General features: G+C 38.0%; 1 protein-coding gene across 1 annotated transcript in view; it reads left to right on the top strand.

Moving 5' to 3' along the window:
- Window positions 1-8,478: 8,478 nt before the first annotated feature.
- Window positions 8,479-12,353, top strand: part of LOC133520241 (terminal nucleotidyltransferase 5C) — a 380,723-nt gene continuing 376,848 nt past the window's right edge. The window contains exon 1 of the mRNA XM_061854618.1: window positions 8,479-8,623. The gene's annotated coding sequence lies outside the window, so the exon portion shown is untranslated. The remainder of the gene's footprint in view (window positions 8,624-12,353) is intronic.

The following is a 12,353-nucleotide window of genomic DNA, read 5'->3' as shown; positions in this document are numbered from 1 at the left end:
GTTTCTAAATATTACCAGGAATGCTTAGTTAAAATGTCTCGCAATGCTCACGGGCACCTTGTATTATGATACAAGTCTGAAAAGTAAGAAATTCGCAGTGTGTGGCGATAAATTAAAGCACGACCGAAGGGAGTATTTTAAATCGACACGAGTTGCGAATTTCCTACTTTTCGCGTGTATCGTACAGTTTTAATGGCCCTTTAATTTTTTTTTATCTATAGTGTTAGTAAATTTAATAATTGTATTTAGTACCTTAAGAGTAGGTTTAGTAATATTTCTGTTATGCATGTTTTAGTGAGAGTTGTTAAGGAAATAATTGAATGTCCTTTGTGTGTATTTTGAAACCTTATCTCCTGCTCACTTATTTCTGTTTGCTTTCCAAATAAATAAAATAAACCACAATAGTTATATATGTAAATAACAAAGAGCCAATTATAGGCATAACTTATTTTAACATAACTTACTTTACATTTAGCTTGCACTATTATGCCAGTACGAGCGAGATGCACAGAAAGAAAGTTACGCACACGCTAGCAAATATGTCAGTATCAAACTGGTGGTAGCTGTACGACTCTTGCGATGACTTCCGCGGACGGCAAGTAAAATAAATTCGTGGTAGTGTCATAGGAAATTATGCTTTAGTATAAATATAATATAAATTTAGAGACAATCTTACACAGATCGGCCTAGCCCCTAACTAAGCAAAGTATGTACTATGGTTACTAGGTGACGTTATACATACGTATACAATGTGCTTGTATACGTATAGTGGAGCCGTTAACCACGTATAGTACGATGAATTTTATCAGCTCAACAACGTTGTCGGCATTATTTATAGAAAAAACACACGCTTATTATAGACAAAGTTTGCAACATATAGTTCGTGTCATCCACGATGACGCGTAGATTTGTCAAATCTAACCTTTAATAATATGTCAATACGAGTAAAGGCACGCGTCTTCGTGAATGGCACGATCTATAGGGCTACACGTGGTGCCTTGGAGGCGCATCCAGGTTAGATATATATGATACGGATACGGACATGACGTAAATATACGTTTGTACTCGGAGTAACATATATGAAAGCGTCTTGGGGCCAATTCCGATTTAACGAATTGTTTGGGGTTGAATTGTTTTGATTCACGCTGATTAAAGATTTAAGATAAAAAATATTTTAGATTAAAGATAAAGATTTATTAGGCTAAATGTTTGAATTCATGAAAATCATAAAATAAACAATATGTACGAACATATATAGACAACAAAAGCTGAAAAATACAACATTAAGTAGGTGCGCATCACAAAATGGACCCAAATTCAGCATAATGCTAGTTACGCCAGCGCTGGTCTTCCGTAGGGTCCACTCGGTGATGTCACAACAGATAACATATAAAGGGACATTAAAAGATTATTAAAACAAAATAATAAATATATAAGAAAGAAAAAGAGTCATACAGTCGTCACCTGGAGAAAAACAAACGCAAAACAATCAAATAGAATAATAGTACATTATTGTCGAGGGTCGGAAGTAGCCTTAGAAATATTTTACATGCGTTCTTACGTATATATTTTCACAAACACAATTGAAACTTTGCTTTGCCGCTTTTTTATTTATTTTTAATAAAAAAGTGTATTTTCTGCCGAAAATACGCCTGAATAGTCGCGGTACCTACATTATAGTAATAAGGACTGATCATCTGTTTGGCTGTTTAATGGACTTATGCCTTCATTTGATATGGCCAATTCACCTTTTAAATATTTAGGAACTCAACAAATAATACACCAAAATTTTAACTCTGAATAAGCTTCCAAGTTCTTCTTCTCAATCAATCTTCTGTCTCAACACCCATGACAACCCTAAGTTAAATTAGAAAACTGAATCGAAAATGTACTTTATGGCGCTAGAATAAGGTATAAATTGGAATGTGTTTCCCGATATAACATAGGGTTGTGCATGCTACAGTTCTACACGTGTCACAGGTCGTTTCTCATCTGAATGAGTGAATAAAAAAGAGTTGGCCTTGAAGAAAAATACGTCGTGCGTAAAAGACAATTTTCACTACATGTACGAAAATTCCGAGCTAAATTGTTATATTGGTTACTAAGGCGCTTATAACACTGGATAAGATTCGCATGTCGCACCGATGTTTGAGCGAGATGATGCTATGCCCGTATTATACCTATAGCGACATCCAGCTCGCACTTCTGAGCGTGTGATAACCGTCTAAAAGTGCAGGCCAGGCTACGCAGGCACAGAGAAAGCAATGAAAATGGGTTACTTTGTCTGCAGATTTCTATACAAGAATCAGGTTTTATTGTTCGTTTTAAACGACATATATATATATATATATATATATATATATATATATATATATATGTATATATATATAGTCCTCGTCATCGTTTTCGATGAGGGCGATCCTAAATAAACATTATGGACGTTGTCTAGCATGAGCCCTAATATGGCTGGCCAGGCCGAACTTGCTCTTAAATAGTTAAATACTCTATTGCACGCATGACAATAAAGTTGGCCAGCTGCGTTGAAAGTGTACACGTAGGAGGGCTTAAGTCTCTCTTTCCTTAACTGGCGTTTTATGTCTAGGCTAGTGAGGCGGTTATCTTCAAATGTTTTGACACCGTTATGGATGGTAGAACGCCAAGAAGACCTTCCAGCAAGCTCCTCCCAACGCTCAGGGTCGATGGCGCAAGCGCTCAGATGCCGTTTGAGGACGTCCGTGTAGCGCAGGTGCTGACCACCGTGCTTCCGCTTACCCACCGCCAATTCAGAGTAGAGAACAGCTTTAGGCAAGCGGTGGCCATCCATTCGAAGGACGTGTACCACCTGAGCTGCCGCTGCATTAGTAAGGCCTCTATGCTATACATTCCGGAAGAACGATACGATACGTACCTACGTATTGAAGTAAAAACTTCTTTAGCGGCGCTGTGCCCTTTTTGTGATGGGGAAAAAATGTTAAACTCGCGATAGGTCACGTGACCGATAGATTCGTCAGATTGAAAATGCATAAGACGGACATGTGACCTGATTGAAAAACTCCATGATGGTGCTGGTAATGATAATGGCGTAAGAGTCGTTGAAATTATGGATGGAAGTTGATTTTTCTGAGAGCTAAACTTTTTAGTGTTAAATAATTGTAATAGTTCTGAAGTGTTAAATTTTTAATGTAATATAAATTGTCATGTTTGTGTACGATAGCGCAATAAATGAATATTGTATTGTACCACATAAATGATAGTACTTTTATACTGATAATTAAAGCAATTCGTGCAAAAGTATTCTCTAACCATTCCAAAATATCAAAAATGCACAACGTTTATATTTAAGTTTTCACTTCTGCCGGCACTCCTGGAGTGCAACCCGTTGTTTTTTTTTTAATTAATAATTATATAATTAATAATTAAAATTAATGAAGTGTCAATTGATTCATTATTGTGGCCCGGGAGACTATATTTCAAAAAGAATGGGGCTCAATACAAAACAATCTTAGTCCGTTTAAAGGGCAAAGCGCGTTGAAGTTTTATATTATGCAAGAAGAAATTTAGAAACAATTTTATACCAAATTAATAATAAAAAAAAAATATATATTATTCAGCCTAAATACGTCCCACTGCTGGGCACAGGTGTCCTCTCATGCGCGACAGGGCTTGGGCTATAGTCCCCACGCTGGCCCAATGCGGGTTGGGGATTTCACATGCACCTTTGAATTTCATCGCGGATGTGCGCAGTTTTCCTTACGATGTTTTCCTTTACCGAAAAGCTAGTGGTGAATATCAAATGATATTTCGTACATAAGTTCCGAAAAACTCATTGGTACGAGCCAGGACTTGAAACCCACGACCTCCGGATGAAAAGTCGCGTAAGCCGGTGGTGGTCTAGCAGATATGACCAAATTAATATATAAATTAATATAATTATAGTTGATAAATTTAAGTGGAAAGTTTTTATCGAATGTAAATTGTTTTTACAGTACATATGGTGCTACTTTACCGCACTAGTGCGAAAATTAGCATATTACGTTACTGTGTCCAACATTTAAAGGGCCATATGTACTGTAAAACGTTGTACGATATATGTGCGAATAGGTAATTCGCAACTCGTGTCGATTTAAAACACGACCGAAAGGGAGAATTTATCGCCACTCGTTTCGAATTTCCTATTTTTCGCACTTGTATCGTAATTATACGCTTCGGTAATATTAAAGCAAGAAATAACCAGGAGACTGTCACTTACACATTTTATGGTTGTTTTGTATGGCCGCGGGGGCCGATTCGACTTGTTTCATTTGTAGCTCATGAATCAATATTTTGGTGACTGGCAAATTGGGGTATATTTCTAAATTGTTTTTTGATAGCAAAGGAATCGTACTTTTAGATTTATTTATGATATTTAGTCTGCGGAGAGGTAAGCGAGGTAAAAATCCATCAATAGAATTGCATAAAATCTCCGCTCCTTTTTTTTATACTACGTCGGTGGCAAACAAGCATACGGCCCGCCTGATGGTAAGCAGTCTCCGTAGCCTATGTACGCCTGCAATTCCAGAGGATTTACATGTGCGTTGCTGACCCTAAGCCCCCCCTCCTCGTTGAGCTCTGGCAACCTTACTCACCGGCAGGAACACAACGCTATGAGTAGGGTCTAGTGTTATTTGGCTGCGGTTTTCTGTAAGGAGGTACTTCCCCAGTTGGGCTCTGCTCTAGATCTGGAATGACATCCACTGGCTGTGCCCTACCACACAAAGAGAGTTCACAATGCCCATACCTCTCTTGTGGACGTAGTTTAAGGACGTACCCGGGTCCAAAGCCATAGTTTTTTTTGTTTATATTTTAGCGAGGCCACTGATTGACACTGGCTTAAAGCTTAACAGAATTTATGGTGAATGATTTGTGATATGAACGGTGTTTATGTATCGGTAATAATTGTTGCCATCTATGGTTCAAGCTAATTTGGTTTTCAATACGAACACTCAAGAATTAATGTCCGTGACTGTACAAAAACAACTGTGCCCCTTTACGTCACAATCAAGTGGCAAATAGGACCTTCTGAATGTCATGTGTACGAATTGACCTTACGGCCCGATTCGAAGAATGAGTAAGACACGTTTAAGATCTTTGAAAGATCTTTAAAAGATCGATAACTAAATGACATGTCAAAATTGACGTTTATTTCGATTCCGCTGTGATCCCAATAAGATCTATCAACGATATTTTTAACGTCAAAGTGACATTGGTTGCCCGAATCGAGCTGCTTCTGTCAATTATAGAATTGACAGAAGCAGCTCGATTCAACCAACGGTTTGTCGTATACCTATGTATACGACGTACAAACGATATCTTAATGAGAATTTATCTAAACCGGAACTTATCGTTATCGTATTTCATTCTTCGAATCGGGTCGTTAGTAATCGTGGTACAGTCAGTTTCATTTACTTTCACCTGTTGTGTCTGCGTTGTTAGATAGATAGATAAATCAGTTATTTGACAGCTGCAAAGACACACAATATAAAGTTTCAATATCATAACAAAAACAAATTATTACATGAACAAAATAAAAATGGCACAAAAGAAAATTGAGACACCAAAATAGAAAAATAGAAATACACAAAAATAGAAAAATAGAAATAAGCACACATACAAAATGGAATACTTAACAAAAAAAAATGGTTGTTGTTCGGTCATTTATATTTTGATGTTACAGTCGAGTTCATAAATATGTTTACATTTCTTCACCTTAATCCATTGTAATAAGGCGAAAAAAAATGTACACATTAATACTCGACTGTAGGTAACATCGCCGATAAGCTACAAAAGCAAGGGCGTAGCTATCTAGTGAAGTTGGGAGGGGGCAAGTTGATGAGCAGACGCCGCAGACATTGTATGTAAAATTTGAGCTCTACAGAATTTGAGCTGCCTGTACCTGCCTACACCCATGTACAAAAGAGGCGACTGAGATGGTTTGGACGCATGTAAAGAGAAGACCTTCTGATTGCATCGGGAATGTTGCTATGGGTCTGAACACCGCTGGGTCTCGAGGAAGAGGAAGACTCAGGATGAGATGGGCAGATACCATAGCAAAAGACATGAGTGCCTGCGACGTTACAGTAGACGACACGTCCGATCGCGCGAAGTGGAAAGAAATGTTAAGGAAAGCAGACTCCACAATCAGATTGGAATAATAATGCTTAGGAGAGAGAGAGAAAGGGAGATGAACTGACTGTTTGAATGAGCTAAAATTTTGCTAATTACTTTATCATAATTATCATATCTGTGATGAAGCCGGTTGCTAATATGTGTAAATTAATTTATCATTTCTCCTATCCGAAGATTGTCTGGAAGAGATTGCTACACGTGTCATTTAAATTCTTTGTTTTAGTTTTGAGTTGAGTTTTGAATGTATTATTGGACCGTATTGTAAACCCTAAAAAAATAGGTGTTAGTAGGCAGGGAACCCTCACGGAGTCAGTAAGACTTGCTTTTCTTTATCACCAATTGGGTTTGCATGACAGATCTGGAATGTAGGAAGATCCGCAGAACCAGATCCGGAAAATTTCATACATTTCGGATCCAGATTGCAAACACTAATCACCTACGACGGTTGATTAGTTCATAGTTCATGCCTATTTTATTAATTGACGACAGGGATGGCCAAATATTTGGCGTAAACCGCACAAAGCGCAAGTAGCTCGATAGATCGTGATTTTCAAGAAAATCTATACAGATTAAATTGATCCTACATTTTAGGAATTATTTACGAGGGCGGTTTGAGAAGTCAGTGACTTTAAGTAAAACAAAAATCATTTTAACATATAAACTTTTTAAATACAATTCTGAATTCCTTGGTAGCTGGCAGTTTTTTTTAAAGGCGGGGCAATAAAAAAAGTTGTTGAGGCATATGTCAAATACGATCGGAAAATTGTTGGAAAATGGAGAAAAGCGAATTTCGTGTGTTAATTAAACATTACTTTTTACGTGGAAAAACTATTAAAGAATCTGCTCCTTCTCATGGAATGGTATATAAGTGCTTTACAGAATTTCGTTCTGGACGTACCACTACCAATGACGCAGAACGCTTTGGAAGGCCGATTGAAGTGACCACTGATGATGTCGTGAATAAAGTTCACGATATTGTTTTTGATGACCCACGAGTGAAGATTCGTGAGATAGCTGAGACTGTATACATTTCATCTGAACGAGTTTTTCATATCTTGAATAATATTTTGAATATGAAAAAGCTTTCCGCAAGATGGGTGCCGCGTTTGCTGACAGCCGATCAAAAACGACTTCGTGAAACAACTTCCGAGCAATGCTTAGTCAAATTCAAGCGTAATCCTAATGAATCTTTACGTCGATTTGTGACGGTAGATGAAACGTGGATCCACCATTATACGTCAGAGACGAAAAATCAGTCAAAACAGTGGACTTCTGCTAACGAACGGGCCCCAAAGAAAGCGAAAACCGTTAATTCGGCAGGAAAGGTAATGATCACTGTTTTTTGGGACAGCCAAGGTGTTATTTATATAGATTATTTAGAGAAAGGTAAAACAATAAATGGCCCTTATTATGCTAATTTTTTTGAAAAATTTAACGCAGAAGTTGTGAAAAAACAGCCACATCTGGCAAAGAAGAAAATCCTTTTTCACCACGACAATGCCCCTGCACACTCGTCAGCAGTCGCAACAGCCAAATTAGTAGAATGGCGTTACGAAATACTGCCCCACCCACCTTATTCTCCAGATTTGGCCCCATGTGATTTTTTTTTATTCCCAAACATGAAGAAATGACTCGGTGGGAAAAGATTTTCATCAAATGAGGAAGTCATAGCTGAAACTGAAGCATATTTTTCAGGGTTTGACAAAAAATATTTTTTGGAGGGGTTGTAAAAACTGGAACATCGTTGGATGAAGTGTATGGAGTTGAAAGGAGATTATGTAGAGAAATAAAACTAAAAAAGGTGAAAAAGTTTTTTTTTGGAAAAAAGTCACTGACTTATCAAACCACCCTGGTATAGAGGTGCGCATTCCAGTTTTTACCAGTTCGTGTTAAGAAATCCCTTCGTACGAAACGAACAACACTTTACGTACATTAGCCGCGAATGCTTCGATATAGGCCACCGACTGTACCGATGCAGTTTCCAACATTACGGCAAGTCGAGCCGTCCATCAACCCACTTAAACACCTTACCTAACAGCTAAGTGATAGGCGGAGTGATAACGCATTTCAAAACTAAGGGTCCGCGCCAAAGTATCGACTTTTCGTTTCGCCAGAACTGAATATTCATAACCTGCGATACGGCCGTCTCAGCAGCTGTCAAGCTCTCCGAGGCTCCCTAAGTCGTGACACCACCGCATCGATTAGACTCGAACGGGCACAGTAATCGAGTAACACGGTTACGAAACTATAAAATATGGAGTTAAGTTACGTTACGTGCCTATCTGTGTATCTGTGGTTGCGAATTTGCCGTTCGCCGCGGTGAGGAGAGGCGGCAGTCTCGCGCCGAGAGCCGCGCGGTCCGCTCGTCGCTCGAAACGAAACAAGTGTACCCTGTGCTGCCAGAGCGACGACCCCGTGCTGTGTCAGTTCTGCAGTTTGGTTGTTTATTAATTGAAAAGTGAGTGGAAGCCGGCCACGGCCGCGGCACACATGTTCGGCCCAGTTTTCACGATCGCTGCCTCCGTCTTGAGTATTCTGCTTTGCTTTGCTTTGTTTACCGTCGCTGCACTTGTTGCGCGGCCCGAACTGTAATAGGAACCGGCGATCCAGCGGAGCCTTAGCGAATTTGCGCAACTACCCTCTCGAGGATCCACGTAACGTATAGATTTCACGAAATAATTAAAAGTAAACTGTTTCGTGGTTGGGCTTTCCAATGGAACGCTCTCGTGAGTTCATTATCATGCGCGGCTCCGCGATGTTTTCATTCGATCTCGGCTTGATCGAGCTCGCATACTTACCGAAGAACATTGCGAACAGCAGTTAAAAATAACATTCTTTCTATGTGACATTTTTCTTATCACTTATTCTATCGCATTAAAATCATAAATGCATGAGCGTTTCAATCAACAGCCGTAAATTTTGGATGTGATTTGGTCTTTAATGGTTGACCTGTTGATTGGTCTAAAACAATACGAATTTTTAAGATAAATCAACGCACATGTCAAAGTATTAAATTTTAAATGGTAAGAACTTTATGTTTCACTTAATGGAATTTATTGCAGCCATCAAATTCCGCGTACAAGCGTTCGTACTTAACTTAAGCGATATTTCGTACCTAGATCTATATCTGTTCATAGCTGGCTTAACTTAGCGTGAAGTGATCCTAAGTTGCTAACTTTGGTAAACATAATTCAATATAACAGGTGTCACGAACATAAAGTACCCATTGGTTGATGGGTACAATAAAGTTACTTATTGAGGATTGGCTTCAGGATAGGAAAATTAATGGAAATTGCACACAACTTACACGCACAGGGTCTAGTCAAGACTATAATCGTAGATCGACAAACGCCGATCGAAAAGAAATAATGTCACAGTCCTAAATTGTTCCTTAAATAAATAGACTTAAGGTTTACTTGCAATGCCCTACCAGGGTGCCATGTGTTTCTCTAAATTGTAATAACTATATGTACTATCGGTCGCGAGTAGAAGCGAAATTTTATATTTAAATGTACCTATTGGGATGACAGATGCAACGAAAAATCACGTGATCATTTCCATCCATTATTTCACTTTCGATTGGCATTTTCTACCATCGTTTGTCACTGGGCTAGCCACGTAGGTAAACGAATTACTAATGTCTACTAGGGTTTGGAAACACGCAAGTACGCAGTGTACGAAGTAGTACATAGAAACGCGTAGTTTTCCACGAACGCACGAGGAAAACACTCGTTGATGCCGACCGACCTTAGCCTGTCATATTCGCTTTAGATCAAATACGCAAAAACGTGTCTCACTGATCTCGTGAACGTTTAACATTAACTTAACGATCTGCTTAATTGATCGCGAACAAAAAGCGACGTCCTTGTGAATAAAAAATGTGTTAAAAATGTACGGAATAGATAGGTATACCAGAATCTGCTTAACTCGGCAACGTTCAAAATACTGGACATACATTTTGAATTTTTGACCCCCTTTATGTATTTTTTCTAAAGAAAATCAGTGCTACAATTGAGCATCGAGGACTCGCATCCTTCCGTGTTACGATTTCTCGCATAACCCATTTTACACCATTTTCTGACTTGTTTTCTTACTTTGCCCAGAAATGCACAGGAAGTTGTCAGTGTCAGATATCAATTGTCAAGTTGGTGTAATGATGTACTGTAATCCGAGTCTGACTGTCAGAAATTGTAATAGGTATACAATTAGGCTGCGGGACTTTACCGCAATGTTTTATCACAATAACGTCCTCCATCACGCAATGGCTCTTGTCGTTCGAGCGCTGCGGACTTTTAATTCCATGATTTTGATTTTCCCGTCGGTAGTCATTGCGTACGGATTCGTTGAAATGAAAAGTTGATTTTAAAGAAGAACCTGTTTATTTATTACAAAACAAATCCAAAATTTAATATTGACGGATATTATTCGAATTATTGTTTTAGCAAATGCTTACGTAACATCTGATTGAAAAAAAACTTATTTGAAGCTTGTCTGATATGAAGAGAGTTTAGTGTAGTTTTTCGATCAGATTTTATTAAAAACTGTAAGGTTTACATAATTTTCAAGACAAAATAATAAGTAAATAAGCGCACGATTTTATGTTCAACGAAATTATCTTTTGACTTAGGTCGGACAAGTTACTTACAATTAGTTTAGGTACTAGGCTAATCTTTAGGTAAAGTATAGTTACCTACCGTTAATAGCTACATAGTTGAAAATTGTAAATAAACGAAATACATTTATTAACGTCCAACAATATACACACACAAAATTAATTAAAAACAAACGGACACCAAGAAGGATACCAAGTTTAATTGTTATTGCAGCATGTCGTTATTAAATGAGAGCGTAACTTCTTTTTTAATTTTTTTTTACAATGCCAGTGGCAAACAAGCATACGGCCCGCCTGATGGCAAGCAATCACCGTAGCCTATGGACGTCTGCAACTCCAGAGGAATTACATGAGCATTGCCGACCGTTTAAAAATCTGTAAACTCCTTTTTTGGAGAACCTCATACTGTAGACCCTCGGGAAAACCTCGGCAGCGAGCTCATTTTTTTGAGATTTTGATAGAGCTTGAAATAGTGGTGGATTGACAAAGTAAATTTTTGTACCCAAAGTAAATTTACTGCCATCTTTCGACACATGATTCATCTTCCTCGCGTTGTCCCGGCATCAACGCCTACCATCCATTCAAGTTGGACATTATGTAAATTCCATTAAGGGCTACCGTTTATGTGTTTTCCTTTTAAATTCGGAGACTTGCGCTATGAGCCTGCCAGTAGCAAGTAGACGAATGACATTGACTTTTGACATCCCAAGTGTGTGTTTTACTTTGAGACTAAAACAATATTTGCGTGAGATGAGTGTGCCTAGATTGCGATGTCTACGTTCACTAATATTATATATATCATAATTATTTTTTAATTACACCAGCTCGTAAAGGCTCTCTTGAATGTTCAAAAAGTGATGAGAAAGTTGCATTTTACCTACAAGAACGGCAAAGTAATTTGATGCAAATATTGAATTGATTTCTTATGTTGACTGGTGGAGCTGACTGTCAAACGATGATTTTGAATGATAAATATTTATAATAGCGCTCATTTAGATTTGATTTCTTTTATGTTTCTTTCGTTGCGTTTTTCACACGGTGGCTAAATTTTTAACCCTTGGTCCTTGAAACCCTCGGAACGCTCAAGTCAAGATTCCACTTTTCGAAGTCGCATGCGTTTGTTTAAGATAGAATCGCAATAATTCATTTCCTTTAATTTTTAAGTTCAGGTATATTATTCCGGTAAATATTCCGGTTATTACTAGAGTACTTACTATACATAATTTATAAATTATGAATAACGGCCATATTTTGGAAACTATGACAAACGGTTTGTGTCATAGTTAAGACACTATGTTATCTCACTACATATAACAACAGCCACATACGGCCCTCGAGCGCTTAGTTTCCATTTATTCGGCGCTTATCTATTTCAATTTGTAACCGGCAAATTATCAAGTAATATAGGTAAGGGACCAAGTATTATTAAACTTTAGCGAACGCGGGTGAATTGAGGTATTTTGCAAACCAGTGTAGTAAAGTTGAGATCCATGACAAGTTGAACTTATAATTGATCTAGAAATATAAATAATAGAATGCATGATGGGGGAGCATGAGTGCGAATGGACAAAGTATT

Source organism: Cydia pomonella, chromosome 8 (genome assembly GCF_033807575.1).
Source record: "Cydia pomonella isolate Wapato2018A chromosome 8, ilCydPomo1, whole genome shotgun sequence".
Taxonomy (NCBI): domain Eukaryota; kingdom Metazoa; phylum Arthropoda; class Insecta; order Lepidoptera; family Tortricidae; genus Cydia; species Cydia pomonella.
This window is presented reverse-complemented; position numbering and strand designations above follow the sequence as displayed.